This window comes from Gordionus sp. m RMFG-2023, unplaced genomic scaffold (assembly GCF_954871325.1).
Source record: "Gordionus sp. m RMFG-2023 unplaced genomic scaffold, tfGorSpeb1-WG-v2 contig_55, whole genome shotgun sequence".
Classification (NCBI taxonomy): domain Eukaryota; kingdom Metazoa; phylum Nematomorpha; class Gordioida; order Chordodea; family Parachordodidae; genus Gordionus; species Gordionus sp. m RMFG-2023.
This window is the reverse complement of record NW_027051145.1, coordinates 3,020-24,717: the sequence shown is the minus strand read 5'-3', so window position 1 is coordinate 24,717 and position 21,698 is coordinate 3,020. Positions and strand designations below refer to the sequence as shown.

At 24.6% G+C, this 21,698-nt stretch overlaps 1 long non-coding RNA gene across 1 annotated transcript; it reads right to left on the bottom strand.

Moving 5' to 3' along the window:
- LOC135930753 (uncharacterized) lies at window positions 1–17,849 on the bottom strand. Its single transcript, XR_010572884.1, has 3 exons — window positions 17,755–17,849; window positions 131–186; window positions 1–36 (listed from the first exon to the last, which is right to left on the bottom strand). It is a non-coding gene; the product is annotated as an uncharacterized LOC135930753 (long non-coding RNA).
- Window positions 17,850–21,698: the final 3,849 nt, after the last annotated feature.

The window sequence follows — 21,698 nt, the reverse complement described above, 5'->3', positions numbered from 1 at the left end:
CACTCTAGCGTTTAGCAACACCGCGGCCTTTAAAACCTATTAAATAAATGAATGATGTAAATTTATCAATCTCTTATTAATTAAATTTAATTTGGCTAATTATTTATGTTTAAAAAAAAGTAAAACTTACCACCACAAGGAGTAGGAGTATCGAAGTGAAATATTTCATTCTTATCGCGAGTGTGTCTAAAATTAATTTTATTTTTGAAATATAGGAATAAAGAGGATAACTACAGCACGATAAAACTCCATGATAACTACTAAAATGTGAATATCATAGGAGCTAGGTGCCGATCCACGCATATTACATTGATCCGATCCGATATTTATATTGATTTATAACCTCCCTTTGAATCAAATGTAAATTAAGAAATCAATATTTTTTTATCTAAAAAATAGAATTATGCCTTTAATTTCAATTTTTTATTATTTCTAAAATTAAGACTATAATTCAAAAAATATAAATATTATTATATATTTAATAATATATCCAATTAGTGTTGTTTAATGGCTCGTATTGAACTTGCATTTTAAAACGGCTAACTCAATATTTTAGCCAAAAAAATATTTCATAAGCCTAAAGATACTATAATATATGTCTAGACCTTTGTTCCTTCTATGAGCAAACTCTTCAGGGCTGCGTAATATTTTTCTGGATGAAATATCGAGTTAGACACCACATTTGATGTTGGTGTGAATGATTAAATTGTAATATTTATTATAAAAAATTAATATATTCTATTTTTTTTAAAAAAATATGAGAAACTCTAGATTTTGGGCAATAAAATAATAAAATAACGTTAATTATTTAAAAAGATTTAAAATAAATAAAACTTTGGGTGAAACTTATAAAATACTATAAATCTTTTTAAAAAAATTAATAATATTTAGAGGTTTTGTGCATTTGCATTGTTTAAAGAAAAAAATATTTAGAAAATATTATAATAATGTATAAATAAATATACATGACATAAAATAACACAAAAAAAGTAAAAAGATCGGTTAACGGGTATCGGCCCGATCCGATATTTTTATAAAACTCTAAATATTGATGCCGATCCGATTCGATATTTAATATAGGCACTGCCATACATAAAAGTATCGAAATTTGTTTCAAAAAATAAATCATTTAAAAGGTTAGTGACCATGGTAATATATTAGGAAATAAAAAATAATTTTTCCCAAAATGATTTAAATCGTGAATTAGTTCCATATGGCTAAATGCAATAATGGTACTAGATAGGTAGTTATTTTTTAAAAATTAAGAACCTATATAAGGAACTTAGGGCATTATCGCCATGATAACCAGCTATGTCAGAGACAATGCACAAAAATATTGTTTAGAATTGTACAATTGCTAATTTTCTCTGTATTCAGATTAAAAATTGAGAGTGTTTATGTTGAAAGACCGGATTTTATATAAGGTATTCCTAAGAGATTAGAAAATAAATATTTTATATATGAAGGGGTTATTAAACGAATTCATGATCTAAATTATCTTTTTATATTCACAATATTTTGATAGTTGGTAGTAGAGCTAAATTAATTTAAGTTATTCTTGTTAAAATTTATGAAAGAAATGCCTTTATGATTCAATGGGAGGGTGTAATTTATAATAGGAAAAGATAGCCAACGAAGGCGGCGAGAATTTTTCTATGGCCGTAGGTATAGGTTTTTGAGAAGGGTTTGCATCCAGTGAAAATCCTGTCATGTAGAGGCTGCCTAAAACGATCAGAAAAAATATTGAATTTTAATTTCTTAATGCCAAGATAAAAGACTTGATTGTCTAGATAAAAAAAATAATATATTGTTCAGGTATAAAACTGAAACGTTTAGATTAAAAAAAATTGAATAACTTAAGTTCAAAGAAAAATATCTGTGGAAGCAAGGCAAATTCTGAGATTTTTAGTATTTTTTTAAAAAAATTCTGATCAAGTGTTTCTTTAATTCTGAGCGAGATAATATAACCATAAAATATTTCTTACTTTTTAAATTTTGTTAATGAATAAATGTAATAAAATAATTGCATTTAACAAATCCACTAGTTATAATTATAATACATAATGTAAGGTAAAATAACCAAAATTAATACATATATTTTTTTAAAGTTTTAATTTTCTAAATATTAATGTTTTTTGATAAATAATATATCACTTAATTATTTTTTTTATATAATTAACCTAAAAGTAACGAAGTCTATTTTAAATCTAGTTGCTTAAATGCTCCTTTTTTGAAAAGTAACGATAGTGCGATACTCTTAAGTAGGTAACGGTAGAGCGCTTCTCTTAAAGAAATAGCGAAGAGGTAGCTGTAGAGCACTACTTTGGAAAGTTTAACGTTTAACGAAAATACTGCCCTTTTAAAAGGTATAAAATGCTATAAGTGTTATAATAATAATTCATTTTAAAAGGAAAATTGTATAAACCATGGATCCGCGGGTAAGAGCAAAATTGTATAGCTTAAAAAAATTCGGGTCGGCAGAGACTCGGGTCGAGTTTAAAAATAATTAAATATATAAATATCAGAGTTGTTAAAAGATACTTTTAAATGGATCTACATATAGATACATCGTCTAAAATAATATCTACATACAGATATTTTAATTATAAATGTATATAGATACAGACCACATTTTTATATCTAGATACAAGTATCTAGATCCTCTGATATATATATATAACCAGGGTCCGATTTAAAATTAAAATCTCTACGGTGCCTCCGCTATAAATAATACATAATTTCTATTTCTTTACCTTCTTGTGAAAAACAGAATTGATGGATATTCCTTTTAATAAATTTTGAAAAAATATATTGTCTTCTTAAATAGTTTTGAATGAAAATGTTTGCCTTAATGAAGAGTTAGTAAAGAATATTATAAATAATACAAAATATTGTTTGTTAATAAATATATAATTAGTTAATAAAACATTTATTTTATGCCAACTAATGTATATTATTTATTTTTTTTGTAATTTTAATAATAATAACAAAAAATAATCATAAACATTTCTTAGAATATAGAAAGAGTTGTCACTGAAAGAACGGAGGAATTGAATTTTACAAAGGGAATAATATATTCCTATTTGCCTGTGCAAAGGGTAAATATATCGAATCACTTCTCGTTTAAAGTTTTTAGATCAAATATTTGTGATAAAAAAATTTTAAAACACGCAATACGATTAGTGAAGGCTTACGGTCCTGTCTTTGGTCCAAACCGGGACGAAACACGCGGACCAGGTTACGGTACTCAAATAAAAGACCAGTTCAACCCGTAGTTTCAAATTAAAAGGTCTCATGGCTGGTCTTTCAATTATTTTTTGTTATATTTTTTAAAAAATAAATTTACGTTTTCTCATAATAAATAATAACAAATATTCAATTTTAAATTAAATCGCTATTTTTTTTTGACAAACTGAATCTTAAAAACAAATAAGGTAGCTCCTCTAAAAAAGTATTATATAAAATAAAATATAATTAAATATTTTGTTGTATAAAAAGGGTGGGAAGGGGGAATATTGTAATAATATAAGCACTAGATAATTGCAGATAAGTATTATCTATAATAAAATGTTGGTTTGAACGAATCAAACTATTTACATTAGAATAATAAAATTTGGTATTTGTGTTCGATTCTAATTTTTCGTTGAAAAAAAAATTAATTTTTTTTTAACCATATACATCAAATTTTTAAACATTAAAATTATTATAATAATCTGGTGACAAAAAAACATGCAATTAAATTATTAACGAATGCGTATTAATTCAATTTATAAATGCCAGGCCAAATTTTATGGCCAAAAATTTGTCATATTAATAAAAAAAATTTTAAGGACTGTCCCAATCAATTTTTTTTAACCGTATACATCAAATTTTTAAACATAAGATTATTATAATAATCTGGTGACAAAAAAACATGCAATTAAATTATTAACGAATACGTATTAATTCAATTTATAAATGCCAGGCCAAATTTTATGTCAATTGTATAATTAGCTAAAAATAAAATTAGTTTTAGACACACTCGCGATAAGAATGAAATATTTCACTTCGATACTCCTACTGCTTGTGGTGGTAAGTTTTACTTTTTTTTAACATAAATTATTGGCCAAATTATATTTAATTAAAAAGAGATGGATAAATTTTACATCATTCATTTATTTAATAGGTTTTGGCGGCCGCGGTGTTGCAAAACGCTAAAGTGAGTGCTCAATATTATCCATTCGGTTATTATGGGGGATATGATGTTCCTTATAATGCCCATGCCATAATTATCGCTATTTGAAGATTTGTTCATTCTTATATATAATATAATTATAACAATTTTGTGATTAATTTATCGTATAATAATCAATAAATTTATCATACTTTTTTAATAAAAAAAAAAGTAGATTAATGCATAATATTTAGTATTGCTAGAAATATTCTTGTAGATATTTTTTTTTATTTAGATACATTTAATAAATAATATTATATTTTACAGCTGATTTGGATGATGATCTGAGTTTTAATAAAAACCTGGTTTTTTATAATACAGATACACTAATTATTATTTTTATAATTTATTTATTAAAATGCATTTCGAAAATATATATTATTTTGCAAATGCTTTTGATGATAATCTTAGCCTGAATGAGCATATAGGTGTTGTTGTACGACTTCATGATATCCCACGTTTATATAAAACTTTTTTTTAAAAAACTAATTTGGCTAATCTAAAGATAATGGGTGAGAAATTATCTACGTGCTGAATAGTGACACTAACCCTGTATATATTTTTATTAGAAGAGCTTCCTAAAATTATAATATAAATCTTGAGGATAAATTATTTTATGTGAAGAGAAAATATTTAAAATTTTTTCTTATATTTGAAAAAAAATAATTCTTTCTTTTCTTTCTTTCTTTTCTTTCTTTCTTTTAAAATTCCTGCATTACGATTCAATTTCTAATTTTTTTTACAATAATTATATTTTTATAGCCAGTATAAAGCCAAGTTTTAATTTTGTAAAATTATTCAAATATTTTATATAGCTACCGAAGACGATAATATTCAAGAACATGCACAACAAGTAACAGATGCTGATTTCACGATGTAACCTCATATCAGAATTTATGATGTTAAATAAATTGATAAAACAAAAACACTAAAAATCTTACAATCATGCAAATATATTGAAGCCAGGAGTTATTTACATGGCAAGGATACCATATTAGAAATGATACGTTTAGTGACTAGAAATAAAACAACAGAATGATATGTTGAAGGCAATCACCTCTAGTTGATATATTATGTCTTGAAATAATAGTTTGTAATAATAACAAAAATATACTTGTATTAAAAATTTAATTCAAAACTGTTTTTCAAAGAAGAAAAAAATAACTTTTTACTAAGAACACGTAAAAGGAGAAGAAAAATAAAGATATCCATGAAATAATAGATATCGCGTCGCTAGGGGGAGGCGCGCAGGGGCTATAGCTACCTGAAAAATTTGATCATTTCTTTTATAATTCCATTAAGTAATATATAGATTTAATTTTATTATTTAGAAATTAATTAGTCTATTTAAATTTTTATTAAATGAATACTTTCCAACTTGTACATTTTGATTAAGAATATTTCACAAAAATCCTGCCAACTGACTCTTACCATTAGAAATATCTATTTTTTCACATATTAAATATCAAAATAAATTTTCCACTAGTGATAATGGATTGATGTTTTTTTCGGTTTTATAAAAAGTGGCAAATAAAAATATAAACAAATTATATATGCTTACACATCTCACGAAATTAGCTGTATCAATTATCAACAAATAAGAATGTAATTTTAATAATAAGCCTCATTAATCAATTTCAAATGGTTTTAATTCTATAATTATTTGGACATAAAGGATATTAAAATTAAATTATATTTCGTATTTGGATATGGAATCCATAGGATAGGAATCTCTCAATCAAATCAGTTAAAGGTTATCTGTTTGATCAAAAATATATTATTCCGACATTTACACAGTATATCTACAATATAAATTTAAAAGGAATTATGGAGAAATATGTTTGATATAGAATAGATATCCTTTAAAGGCTATCACCAATAGTGTCTATAACTGTTGGAGAAATTAAACATGGAATTCAGTTTGAATATATTCCTAAAACTATTTATTTGTTTATCTTTTTATCAATTAATAATTAAACACATAAAGAATTGAAATATATTTTAGATACATAAAATACATTTATTCTTTTAAATTGTATAAAAAATAAGGTGAAATTTATGAATAAAAAATTTTGTATATTGATATATAATAAAATAAAATTTGTTATAATTTTTAATACGATTATTTCTCTTCTTCTTATTTTACAACTTGTAACAATATTAAATTATATATAAATTAATATTAAGGTGCAAGGCAGAAACTGAAAAATTAATGAATCTTTATGTTAATAAAGTATAAAAAGTATGATAAAAAGAGAAACTAAATTAATCCACATTTCAAATAATTAATGGTCATCACAATGAATTTTTTTTTTTCAACAATGTTAATTTAAAAAAAATGAAATGTTTCAATATTTTCAATCATCATCGTTCTCCACACTGATAAATGGTATTTCAGAGTTAATCCGATTAAATAAGCATTTACTATACATAGGGGGGGGGGTGGTTATATAAAATTGTTTTAAATTTTCATAAAACAAAATTTTAGGGTATTTTATTATATATTTTACATTCCTTTATTTAATCATGTATATATTTTTATTAATTAAAATATTTTCAAAATGTTGATATTTTATATAATACAGATTTTAATATTAAAAATTATAATGTATAAAGACTCTATTTTATTACAATTATATAAAATATGTGTAATTCTTATGCAAATAATGGTATTTAAAAAAATATGATGATATTATCTTATAAATAATACATTTTTTCAAAAAAATATTGATAATATATTAAAACTAATAAAAATTTTATTGTTATTTTTTGATTTGAATTTAAAAAGAGAGATCTACTTATCTCTGAGATTTTGCTAGTTCATCTAGAATCAAATTTTTATCTAAAATAATTTCATAAATATTCAATAGGGCTAATCCATTTAAACGTTTTTCACCGGTTGTGTTTCTTAAATACGTTTTTAACCTTTTTAAGTTGAAAAAGACCTTTCATTAGTGCAGGTATTAATTGGCAAGGTAGCTAAAATAATTAATAAAGTTTTGATATTAGGCAGGGAATTTAAAATGCAATTACACATGAAGAGAGGCCTGCAGAGCATTTTTTGGTCTCAAAGAATACCCTATTCTGTCAAGATTTTTATAACAAAATTCGACATCAAAGTAACATGATCATATGAACCTACTAAATCATCAGCATAAAACTCTGAGATATTTTTAATATCCTCTCGTGATTCAAGTGTAATCTACAGTTTAGACTCAACCGGCAAAGGAAAATAAAAGCTGTTTAGAATAGAATTGTGACTGATAAATCTTTCATTTAATGTATCGATAAGGGGAGTATAAGTATTTATTTTATAAAAATCCTCAATCGTAGATGCGTCAATATTCAAGGAATTGGACTATCTTGAAACTACTCTAGGTTTAAAATTTTTAATCCCAAACATATTAGCAATCACCTTTACTATCTCATACATTAAATTTACCAAATTAAATGATTTTTCTTTTATTTAAGAATTATAAAAAATTAATAAAAGATTTTTAAAACTCACTAATTAGTTTAACAATCATAAATTTTTATTATTAAATTTATAAATATCTAATTTAACTATGCGAGAAAAAATTTACAATATATTTTTATTGTTAATAATTTATATATATAATTTTTAAACCATGTTATATCATTTAAAATTAAAAAATTCTTATTTGTATTTAAATATATTTCATTTTCATATCGTATATAATTTTATTTATAAATTGAAACCATTTTTTAAATAAAATTATTTGCAATAAGAAAAAAATTAAACCCCCCCCCCCCCCCCCCACAATCCCCCCCATCTTTTCCTCCTTCTTTATGTATCAAGCTAAATTTTTGCTAACCTGTTCATATTTTTTATTATATTTTAGGAGATAAATATTATTTTAAAAATTATTCTTAAATTTGATGAAAAATTTTAATTGTGCATTGTAATATTATTAACTGACATCTTATAATTTTTTTAAGTTACTGAAAAGGTTGCAGAAATCAAAGGCAGAGATCAAATGTATAAACGTATATTACGTCAATTTATTGATATTTAAATTTAAAAAATATAATAATCACATAATTCAAAATAGTTTCCTATATATATTGACAATTTAATTAAATATAGTTTTATAATAAATTGATCTTTTTTTTAAAAGTTAAAAATAAAAAACTGAACATTAGTTTATTAAGTAAATTGATTTATAAAATATAAAATTTAATATTAGTTTATAAACAAATTGATTTTTAAAATATAAAAGTTGTTTTTAACAAAAAGAAAGAAACAATTCTTATTACATTTGAAATATATTAAGTTACGCCATAAATAGCTTAAGGATGTAAAAAAAAACAATTTTTTAAAGTTAAGATAAAATACATGAGTGTCACTGTTTAACATTTCACACTTTTTTTTTTTATTTTTTATTTGCCCTCTGTCTATAATTTTGTCGTTTGTCATTCTTGCTCGTTAACCCCTTCGTTGATCTTTTTTTTGTTGTACGTTTTATCTATTTAGTTCCACACACAAAAAAAACTAATTTTGTTTTAATATAAGGAAGAGGAAAAAAAAATTTATTATCAAATTTAATTCATTATAAAATTTTCAAATTTTCTAGGCAACACACTATTTCTAACTGGTCTTTGAACGTTGCGATTCTGACTTATACATTTTGGTTTCTTGGTTCATCACCTCCCCTTCTAAAATTCAATGTATAAGGTGATGCATTATTATTAACATTCGCTTTAAAAACTGTTGCACCATTAGAAGAAAGTTCTACATTAGTTGATCTTTTTTTTATTTGGTCCAAGTGTCTTTTTATAATTTTGTTCCCAGTATCTATATCATACAACAAATTTCTGTTTTGGAATTGTTTCATTTTATATTATAATTTTTTATTTAATTATTTTTATTTTTTAAATTTTACTCCTTTATTTTTCAATTTGAACACTTTTTTATATCATAATTTCTCTTTAACTTGTTCTTTATAACAAAATTTCTCTTTCTCCTTCCATTTTCAACATATGATCTCCATATCGTATTCTTAATCTCCTTTTCAACATCATGATATTTAATCACCTTTGTTTTAATTTTCTTATCCAAAGTTTTTTTAAATTTTTTATTAATTATAAAATTTTTTATTTTATTATTTTCTTCAATTTTTGTTTCATTATTGTTTTTAATAACTATAATTTCTTCAATTGTTATCAAATGATTTATTTCTTCTAATCTATAAGAATTTATTTTTTTAACATTTGGTATTATTTTTGGTACAGCATTTTGCTTTAAGCGAAGCTTGATATTGGTTTTGCAGATGGGTTTATCGGCCATTTTAAGTTTGTAATCAAGTATGAGTTTAGTAAGTTTATCATTACAATAATCATCACCTATATTTCCCACAAATTTTTTTAAAATATTTTTGAAGGCACTTAGCCAAGTTCTGCCAAGTAATGGACTCTTATTGCTATTAACAACGATCGCTTGTAAATTTTTAGTTACTCCTTCATAATTTACGCTAATTTGCGCCGTTCCTAATATTTTGATTTGATAGCCGTCATAGCCTGTTAATTTTAAATTAGATTTCTTTAATTCAGTGATGCCTGCGCTCTTAGCTATCGAACTAGGTATTATTGAGAATCTAGAGCCAGTATCGACCTGCATGATCGTTGACAGATTATTCAATTTTAAAGTTACTTTATACGCGTTATTATCTGTGTTGTCTTTATCAGCATCCATATTATTTATGTCCAAGTTATACAAATTATATTCTTTTTTTTCTATTTTATTATTATCATCCTCTTTTATTTCTTCTATGTTTATGGTATTTATTTTATTAGTGTATCGTGTTTGATTATTATGGTCGACATGATGTCTACAATTACATGCGTAACTTCCTCCTCGATTTCCATTATAATTATTACTATGCCTTTGCGTGCATCTTGAAGTATCATAGCGTCTGTTGAATCCGTGATTGTAATCATAATAAAATCTTTGGTTATTATCGTTATTATAACTGGTTCTATTTTCAAATCTTGAAAAATTATTGTATAATCCTGGGTAATTTGCCCTAACGTTATTGTAGTTACCCGCATTATAGTTCTGATGTCTAGGGTTGTAATTATTTCCTTGATAATTATTTCTTTGAAAGTTGTTGTTTCTCGTAGTCCATAGTTGTCTGTTATCGTTATTCGATCGTGGATTATGTCTATCGTCGTATCTGACCACCTGTTTGTTTTCTTCAACTTTCATGCCTCTTTGTCTTTCCAAATGTTTTACGCTTGTTTCTTCTTCAGTCTTTTCACTTAAAGAAATGTTTTCAACTTTAGCTATTATATTTTCTTTTAATTCTGTCTCCTCAAAATCATCTCTTAAACTAAAGACTTCTGCTAACGTAATATTCTCTTTCAACGTAATTTTCTGCCTGATACTTCTGCTATTTGATGAAATTTTTACTTTTTCAATGACTCTACTATCGCTTAACGAACATTCATTTTGTAAAATACATAATCTACTTACCCAATTGATGTAACTTTCATTTTTACCTTGTACAGCTGCATTGAATAATAACAATTTCGAACTTGTAGATTTCCTCGGGTGTAATAACCTAAATTTTTCAATTAATATCGATGGATTGATGAAATCGGTAGGTGAACATATCGATTTGAGCTTGATGTATTCTTTGTCTGGTAGTCTTCTTGTGAAGGATCCTGCTTTTTCGATATCAGAGATCTGAGCATCGTTGAATATGTCTTCGAAACGACTTAGAAAAACATCGCCATTACCTGTGTATGTTGGAAATTCAATATTAATATTAACGTTATTATTTGAGGTCTGTTTCATAATTTATAATTTACAATATCCTTGAATTTTTCTATTTTATAGTATTGGATTTTATAAAAATTTTAAGAAGTTAATTTATATTTAATAATTTAGAAAATTTTAATTTAGGATGCTGCCACCATGAAAAGGTTGCAGAAATCAAAGGCAGAGATCAAATGTTATAAACGTATATTACGTCAATTTATTGATATTTAAATTTAAAAAATATAATAATCACATAATTCAAAATAGTTACCTATATATATTGACAATTTAATTAAATGTAGTTTTATAATAAATTGATCTTTTTTTTAAAAGTTAAAAATAAAAAATTGAACATTAGTTTATTAAGTAAATTGATTTATAAAATATAAAATTTAATATTATAGTTTATAAACAAATTGATTTTTAAAATATAAAAGTTGTTTTTAACAAAAAGAAAGAAACAATTCTTATTACATTTGAAATATATTAAGTTACGCCATAAATAGCTTAAGGATGTAAAAAAAAACAATTTTTTAAAGTTAAGATAAAATACATGAGTGTCACTGTTTAACATAAAAAATTTTTAAAGTTAAGATAAAATACATGAGTGTCACTGTTTAACAGTTACCTCTATCACAAAACCAAGAAATGGTAAAATTATTGATATAAAATAATATATTCTCCGCTTTCATTTCTGGTAAGATTTTTGTATTATTCCAATCACAAATCATATCATGATGTAAGTTTATGTGAAAATGTCTTAGGAGCAGGGCTTGATAAATTACTTACTCGTAAAGCTAGCTTATTGTAAGAGGTTGTCAGGCATATGGCGGATTTAACATTCAGGTTATCTAATTTTATTAATATTAGCCTAGCCCCTGTGAGATGGTTATTTTTGTGATTCTTATTTTTATCCTTATCATCATTCGAAAGGCTGTGGAAATGTGATTAATAGGTAAGTGGTAGATAGTTGCATCCATAATTTTCCGAATCAGGGATTTTTTTATGGATCATATTTTGTAGGGTAGTTAATTCAAATGACATTATATCTAACTGTTGTATCGAAGAATAATTACTTATCAAGGAAATCAGGTTTTTCGACAGGTATCTAGCAAATGGAAGCTTTGTCCCCTTAGAGTATTTGTGAAATGACAAATGGTTTTTGTTCACTAAAATCTATATATTTAGAATCGGCTGAATCTAACGTCGAAACTTCTCCGCCGGTGGAGTATAGACTGATCTTATAAATATTCAGCCAATATGTTGAGAATGGTTACTATGAATTGTTTAATTGTATGAATCCAAAGGCAGAGAAAGGCATTAAGGTTTCTGGAAATGGCTGGTGATAAGATGGGAAACACAGATTATACTTAATTTTTTGGTTTGAATGAGATAGCTATAGCCCTAATTGAGTTACTTTAATAATTTTATTACATAATGAGCAGTTACATTTGTCTGCGCTGTGATGAGATTTGGTAGGCTCATAAGAAATGTATTATTAATATAACAAATGAGCTCTTTACTTGTAATGTTTCGATATATTTAAAATTTGTTATGATTGGCATTTTATAAATAAATATTTTATTTAGCGGTTGTATAGTAAAAATCTTTTTCACAGATAGCTTGAAAATTATATTATTGAATTTAGAGTTGTATTGTAAATAATCTTTCTCATGAGGGAGCAATGGATAAAAGTGATGATAACCGATACTATTATATACCAGATACAATATGGGTTCCTGGAATGGTATAATATAGATGGTGGTTGTCCAATCTTGCAAATTGGAAATTATTATCAGATTTAAGGGGAAGATGAATATCCTTATTGTTAAAATTCACAATTAATGTCTGTATTGCAATTGAAATTCATCTAATTAGAATGCGATAAAATATATGATGTTTACAGTGACCTATCAATTGTAGATTCCATTTACTAATAAATTCAAAACTCTCTATATGGAGTAATATAATTCTATCAATGTTATATTGATAGTCTCAATATCAAATAAGCCCAATTTTGATACCCTATTCTCAAATGAGTCTATTATTATATGAGATCATGCGAAACGATTAGAAAATTATTATATTTATGCAATCAGATGTGCCATCACATATGACCTTCGTTATTTGTCTTTTTAAGAGTTTTAGATTTCTTAAGGCTAAAAGAACTAAAGTGCTTAGAACTTTTTATTTAGCCTAGGATAGGACACCCTGTTTTGGTTTGTTATAAGTGGTTGGTGGCATTGTTACTTTTCGTATTTTTTTCTCCTTTTTCTTTTCGTTTATTTCGTTTCTTCTATTTTTGGTTTTTTTATTTTCTCACTTTTTAGGTTGTTTAGTAGTTGTGTTTCGTAATAAGTTACACGAGGATGCAGCTTATAAATTTAGCAGTATGAAAGGTTTTGTTTTAGTGAAACTTTTGGATAATAAAAAATGAAATTTAACTTCTAATATCACTCCTAGTGTGTGTAAGTTACCAGGATTTGTCTAATCATTTATTGATATAGAAAACTAAATTCCCATATTATACTTATTATTTCAAAGTTGGGTCAGTTATTAATTTTGATTGATAATTCGATTTTTAAGTTTAAATGAATTGAATATTGATTTAAATTTAAATCAATCAGTCATAAATTTTTTGGAGAAGGGTACACTGGGGAAAAAAATTTAAATATTGATTTTCCAAGAGGAGGCTAAGATCTTGAAATTATATTTCTACTTTTGGATCTTTATTTGTTATAAAAACTTTCTTTTATTAGAAAAGTACGATAAATGAATTAGAATTATTATACCATAAATTAATCATAATATTTTTATAACAAATATTCAATTGGTTTAGTAAGGATATTCAGAAACATAACTTCCAAATCCAGGATAATCACCATAGAAACCATCTCCCGGGTCACCATAACCTCCATAGACTGGAAAGCCTCTATTACCAGATTGAGCACTCACTTTAGCGTTTTACAATAAAAGTAAATTTTCAGAATAATGATATAAAATCATTAAATTTTTTGTCACCTAAATTATTTCACTATTACAGATTTTTATTTTATTAAAGATTCGCCGATATTTTAAAATACGTAATGGGCTTTAAATAAATTAATATGATTTAAATTTTTCCTATTCTTTGCATATTAATTTTTCGGCTATTAACTCATGCTTATTGATTGGAGATAAATATAATTTTTAAAATATCGGTCCAGTAAACGCTAGACTTCCAATCAATACTACCCTATAACTAATGATGCAGATAAACAAAAATATCTTCCTCAATATTGTAGAATTCTAATTTTAATAATACTACTCAATTTCTGCGGCTTACAACTTTTCACTTTATATTTGATCATTAACTATTGATATCCTTTTATTTTATTTAAATCCTTTGTTATCTTAAAGAAATATTAGCAAAAATTTTTAAATAGAGTCATCTCAAAATAGCATAGCTATTTATCCGTAATAAGGACATACGCCATAACCCCCCATACACACCACCATATGGGTAACCGCAATTTTTTTTATTCTTCTTTCTTAGATATTACATTTGAATTATAGCTCATTATACTATGACTTTCAAAAACTTTCTTTCTTTCTTTCTTTCTTTCTTTCTTTCTTTCTTTCTTTCTTTCTTTCTTTCTTTCTTTCTTTCTTTCTTTCTTTCTTTCTTTCTTTCTTTCTTTCTTTCTTTCTTTCTTTCTTTCTTTCTTTCTTTCTTTCTTTCTTTCTTTCTTTCTTTCTTTCTTTCTTTCTTTCTTTCTTTCTTTCTTTCTTTCTTTCTTTCTTTCTTTCTTTCTTTCTTTCTTTCTTTCTTTCTTTCTTTCTTTCTTTCTTTCTTTCTTTCTTTCTTTCTTTCTTTCTTTCCTTCTTTCTTACTTTCTTTATTTCTTTCTTTCCTTTTCAGAACTTATGATTTTAAATATTATGATTTGTTATAAATCTTATTTATCACAACATACAATTGAGAAATTTTTAAAAACCTCCAAATTAAATACTAAATATTATGCATGAATCTACTCTATTGAATGATTATTATACGATAAATTAATCCCAAGATTGTTATCATTATATTATATATAAGAATGAACAAATCTTCAGTCAGCAAGAATTTTGGCATGGGCATGTACAATAAAAATTTATTTCAAACGTCCCCAACCAGATACAGTCAAAAGAGTACCCTTTATAAGATTTTGCGACACCGCGACCGCCAAAACCTATTAAATAAATAAATGATGTAAAATTTATCCATCTCTTTTTAATTAAATTTAATTTGGCCAATAATTTATGTTAAAAAAAAGTAAAACTTACCACCACAAGGAGTATGAGTATCGAAGTGAAATATTTCATTCTTATCGCGAGTGTGTCTAAAATTAATTTTATTTTTGAAAAATAGGAATAAAGAGGATAACTACACACGATAAAACTCCATGATAACAACATCATAAAAGCAGAGTTGTGCCGATCCACGCATATTTCACTGATCCAATCCGATATTGGCTCAAACCCGATCCGATATTTATATTGATTTTTCACCACCTCCCTTTGAACCAAATGTAAATTAAGAAATCAATATCGAATTATGCATTTAATTTCAATTTTTTTTTATTTCTAAAATTAAGACTATAATTCAAAAAAAATAAATATTATTATATATTTAATATTATATCCAATTAGTGTTGTTTAATGGCTCGTATTGAACTTGCTTTTTAAAACGGCTAACTCAATATTTTAACCAGAAAATAATTCCTAAGCCTAAAGATTTTAATATATTTTTCTGGATGAAATATCGAGTTAGACACTACATTTGATGTTTGTATGAATTATAAAATTGTAATATTTAATATATAAAATTATAATATATTATATTTTTTTTAAAATAAATATGAGAAACTCTAGATTTTCTGGCAATAAAAGAATATAATTGGCATTAATTATTTAAATTTTTAAAAAAATTAATAATATTTAGAAGAGGTGTTGTGCATTTGCATTGTTTATAAAAATAATAGTTAGAAAATATTATAATAAATATATAAATAAATATACATGACATAAAATAACAAAAAAAAGTAAAAAGATCGGATCGGGTTTTTACGGGTATCGGCCCGTACCGATGGTACAGCCCTACATAAAATCGAAATTTGTTTCAAAAAATAATCATTTATAAGGTTAGTGACCATGGTAATTTTTTAGGAAATATAAAATAAATTTTCCCAAAATGATTTAAATCGTGAATTAGTTCCATATGGCTAAATGCAATAATGGTACTAGATAGGTAGTTATTTTTTAAAAATTAAGAACCTTTACAAGGAACTTATGGCATTATCTCCATGATAACCAGCTATGTCAGAGACAATGCACAAAAATATCGTTTAGAATTGTACAATTGCTGATTTTCACTATATTCAGATTAAAAATTGAGAATGTTTATGTTTAAAGACCGGTATATATAAGGTATTCCTAAGAGATTAGAAAATAAATATCTTTTATATGAAGGGGTTATTAAAGGAATTCATGATCTAAATTATAACTCTTTTTATATCAACAATAATTTGATAGTTGGTAGTAGAGCTAAAATAATTTAAGTTATTCTTTTTAAAATTTATGAAAGAAGTACCTATATAACTGAAAGGGAGGGTGTAATTAAAAATAGAAAAGGATAGCCACAGAAGGCGGCGAGAATTTTTCTAGGGGCTTAGGCATAGGTTTTTGAGGAGGGTTTGCATCCAGTGAAAACCCTGTCATGTAGAGGCTGCCTAAAACGATCAGAAAAATATTGAATTTTAACTTCTTAATGCCAAGATAAAAGACTTGATTGTCTAGATAAAAAAAATACTAAATTGTTCAGGTATAAAACTGAAACGTTTAGATTAAAAAAAATTGAATAACTCAGAAAATGGTCTTCGATTTTAAGAAAAAATATCTGTGGAGAGGCAAAGTAAATTCTGAGATTTTTAGTATTTTTTAAAAAAATTCTGATCAAGTGTTTCTTTAATTCTGAGCGAGATAATATAACCATAAAATATTTCTTATTTTTTAAATTGTGTTAAATGAAAAAAATATAATAAAATAATTGCATTTAACAAATCCACTAGTTATAATTATAATAATGTAAGGTAAAATAACCAAAATGGATATATATATTATTTTAGAGTTTTAATTTTCTAAATATTAATGTTTTTTGATAAATAATAATCACTTAATTATTTTTTTTATATAATTAACCTAAAATTACGAAGTCTATTTTAAATCTAGTTGCTTAAATGCTCCTTTTTTGAAAAGTAACGATAGTGCGATACTCTTAAGTAGGTAAGGGTAGAGCGCTTCTCTTAAAGAAATAGCGAAGAGGTAGCTGTAGAGCGCTACTTTGGAAAGTTTAACGTTTAACCAAAATACTGCACTTTTAAAAGGAATAAAATGCTATAAGTGTTATAATAATAATTCAGGTTAAAAGGAAAATGGTATACTTAAAAAAATTCGGGTCGGCAGAGACTCTGGTCGAGTTTAAAAATAATTAAATATATATATATCAGAGTTGTTAAAAGATACTTTTTAAATGGATCTAGATATAGATACATCGTCTAAAATAATATATAGATACAGATATTTTAATCAAAAATCTATCTAGATACAGATACCACATTTTTATATCTAGCTACTTATATCTAGATCCTCTGATATATATATATATGACCAGGGTCCGATTTAAAATTAAGACCTCTATGGGGCCTCCGCTATAAATAATACATAATTTCTTTTTCTTTACCTTCTTGAGAAAAACAGAATTGATGGATATTCCTTTTAATAAATTTTGAAAAAATATATAATCTTCTTAAATAGTTTTAAATGAAAATGTTTGCCTTAATGAAGAGAATAATAAAAAATATTATAAATAATCCAAAATATTGTTTGTTAGTAAATATATAATTAGTTAATAAAACATTTATTTTATGCCAACTAAAGTATATTAGGTTTTTTTTTTGTAATTTTAGTAATAATTAACAAAAAATTATCATAAATATTTCTTAGATTATAGAAAGAGATGTCACTGAAAGAACGGAGAAATTCAATTTTACAAAGGGAATAATATATTCCTATTTGCCTGTGCAAAGGGTAAATATATTGGATCACTTCTCGTTTAAAGTGTTTAGATCAAATATTTGTGATTAAGAATTTTTTAAACACGCGATACGATTAGTGAAGGCTTACGGTTCTGCCTTTGGTCCAAACCGGGACCAAACACGCGGACCAGGTTACGGTAATCAAATAAAAGACCATCAGCCCATTAGTAAATTTAATAGCTGGTCTTTTAAGTATTTTTTGTTATATTTTTTAAAAAATAAATTTACGTTTTCTCATAATAAATAATACAAATATCAATTTAAAATTAAAATCACTATTTTTTTTTGACAAACTGAATCATAAAAACAAATAAGGTAGCTCCTCTAAAAAAGTAATATATAAAATAAAATATACACAAAAAAATAATACTAAAAAAATTATATGAATCTTTCTTTCTTTCTTTCTTTCTTTCTTTCTTTCTTTCTTTCTTTCTTTCTTTCTTTCTTTCTTTCTTTCTTTCTTTCTTTCTTTCTTTCTTTCTTTCTTTATAGAAATGCAATTTATAAAAAGTATCATAATTGCGTGTTTTTATTTATTGCTTTGAGCAGTAATTTATGCAAAGCCAGATTAAATATTTTGTTGTATAAAAAGGGTGGGGAGAGGGAATATCGTAATAATATAAGCACTAGATCATTGCAGATAAGTAACCGATCTGACAACACCGGATAGTTCGACAACCGGGTTCAGTATCTTATAATAAAATTTTGGTTTGAACGAATCAAACTATTTACATTAGAATAATAAAATTTGGTATTTGTGTTCGATTCAAATTTTTTGTTGAAAAAAAAATTATTTTTTTTTTTAATAATCTTGTGACAAAAAAACATGCAATTAAATTATTAACGAATGCCTATTAATTCAATTTATAAATGCCAGGCCAAATTTTATGGCCAAAAATTTGTCATATTAATATAATAATTTTAAGGACTGTCCCAATCAATTTTTTATAACCGTAAATCGAATTTTTAAACATAAGATTATTATAATAATCTGGTGACAAAAAAACATGCAATTAAATTATTAAAGAATGCGTATAAATTCAATTTATAAATGCCAAGCCAAATTTTAAGGCCTTTGTTTTATTTGATTATTGAATCGACCTCTTGTAAAATCGAATGGCCAGGAGCACCATATTTAATTTGAATTGTTTTGATTTGACTTGTCGTATTATTATCTAAATAGTGTTTTAAAGCATAAATTTTAATGGAATTTTTATTTTGGGCCACACAGGAATCAGCCCATAGTATTAGATGAGGGATAGTTGGAAATTTTTTATATCACATCTACTAATGTTATCACACTGCAAGCAATATTATTACCAGTTCTTCCAGTTTGGCCTTGCAAATAACACAATACCCACATTTCTTTTGACTATAATATGCAGTTTCATTATAAACAGACAATTTTCTTTTATTATATCATATCTTGGTAATATAACATTTTGAAGGTCAAATGATATGACTAAAATTTTTTTTGACTTACCTATAATTCTATCCATACCTCTTTCAATACTAGTTTCAACATAATCTTCATGATTTTTATTGTAATTACAAATATCCTGTTAATTCATATATTCTTTATTAATTAAATATCGTTCACATTTATCGCATCTTTCTTTAACTGGTTTAGCAAATCCATTATTAAAATTATTTTTAAATATTGTTGTGTAATAATGAGTTTTAACATGAATACTTGATAGTTCCTCACATTTTTTATAATATAAATCATAAAGTATTTTATAATTGCAACTTCCCTCAAAGTATTCCTTTGAAATATCTTTTCGCCTATAATGAGAATGCACCTTAGGAATTGTATTTATCTGATCAATGATGAAATCTTTATCCAGATCAGAAATAACTTTTTAGTATTTTTACCTTTTCTCGGCGCCTAATAAGTTCAAGTATTTTGGTATAAATGTTTAAAAAATAACTAATTCGTTTATTACTTATATCAAGTGTTTGTAAAAAAAATTGTCTGCAAATTCTAACTTTAACATTTTCCACTTCAAAAAAATATAAGTATGAATAGTTTTTATAATTTAAAGAATCTTTTACCCTTCTTTTACATGGAGACCTAACAATAAATTTGCTATAGAATGATCCCTTAGCTTCATCAGTTAAGCTCCAGAAAACTTTATGAATAATTTTTCTCTGATCTGCATAAATTTTTAGATGACATTGAAATATACATTTAATAAAATGATCATTCTGAACCATCCTTGCTCTTTTCAAATCACTTAGTCTTTTTTTTTCATATGCTTTGCTTCTAGAAATATTAAAAATTGTTAAATTTCATTATAAATATTAAAATTCAATTTTAATGAGCAAGTAATGCTTAATAATTTATTTAAATTATGAAAGTAAATTATTAAAAAATTGTTATGTATTTTCATTTTTTTTATGAGCTAGTTATGCTTAATAATTTATTTAAATTATGAAAGTAAATTATTAAAAAATTGTTAAATTTCATTATAAAGATTGTATTTTCAATTTTTATATGAGCAAGTAAAGCTTAATGAATTATAATTATGAAAGTAAATTTTTAAAAAATTACTAAATTTCATTATAAAGATTGTATTTTCAATTTTTAAATGAGCAAGTAATGCTTAATAATTTATTTAAATTATGAATGTAAATTATTAAAAAATTGTTAAATTTCATTATAAAGATTGTATTTTCAATTTTTATATGAGCAAGTAATGCTTAATGATTTATTGAAATTTTGAAAGTAAATTATTAAAAAATTGTTAAATTTCATTATAAAGATTGTATTTTCAATTTTTATATGAGCAAGTAATGCTTAATGATTTATTTAAATTATGAAAGTAAATTATTAAAAAATTGCTAAATTTCATTATAAAATTGTATATTTAATTTATATATGAGCAAGTAATGTTTAATAATTTATTTAAATTATGAAAGTAATTTATTAAAAAATTGTTAAATTTCATTATAAAGATTGTATTTTCAATTTTTATATAAGAAAGTAATGCTTAATAATTTATTTAAATTATGAAAGTAAATTATTAAAAAATTGTTAGATTTCATTATAAAGATTGTATTTTTAATTTTTATATGAGCAAGTAATGCATAATAATTTACATTATAAGCATAATTTAAAAAATTGTTAAATTTCATTTGTATATAAAAAAAAATTTACCTTGACATTTAATTTGGAATAGAGATATGGAATGAAAATATCTTACGATTCAATATAGAAAAAAAAATTAAAATAGGAGGGAAGACAACACGTGATTAAATATCATAATAGGATCGGCCATGCATATGAAGCAAAAAATACATCGTTATATGCAAATAGCGCAAAATTGACAGAGCTATAACTTTAGCAAAAATTAAGATTTTTAATCTAGTTTTTATTTATATATATATATTTGGAATAAATTAGTAATTATCCAACTAAAAAATTTTAAAAATGTTAAGTGGAGCACTCCAATTCTAGACCGACTGATAAAATTAATTCAATAATTCTTTAAGAAGATAATATACACGGTAAATCATAAAACTATATGGTGGGTTAGAGCATCCTCTTAGAAGAGAATATGGAGGTAGATACGTAATCGAAAAAATT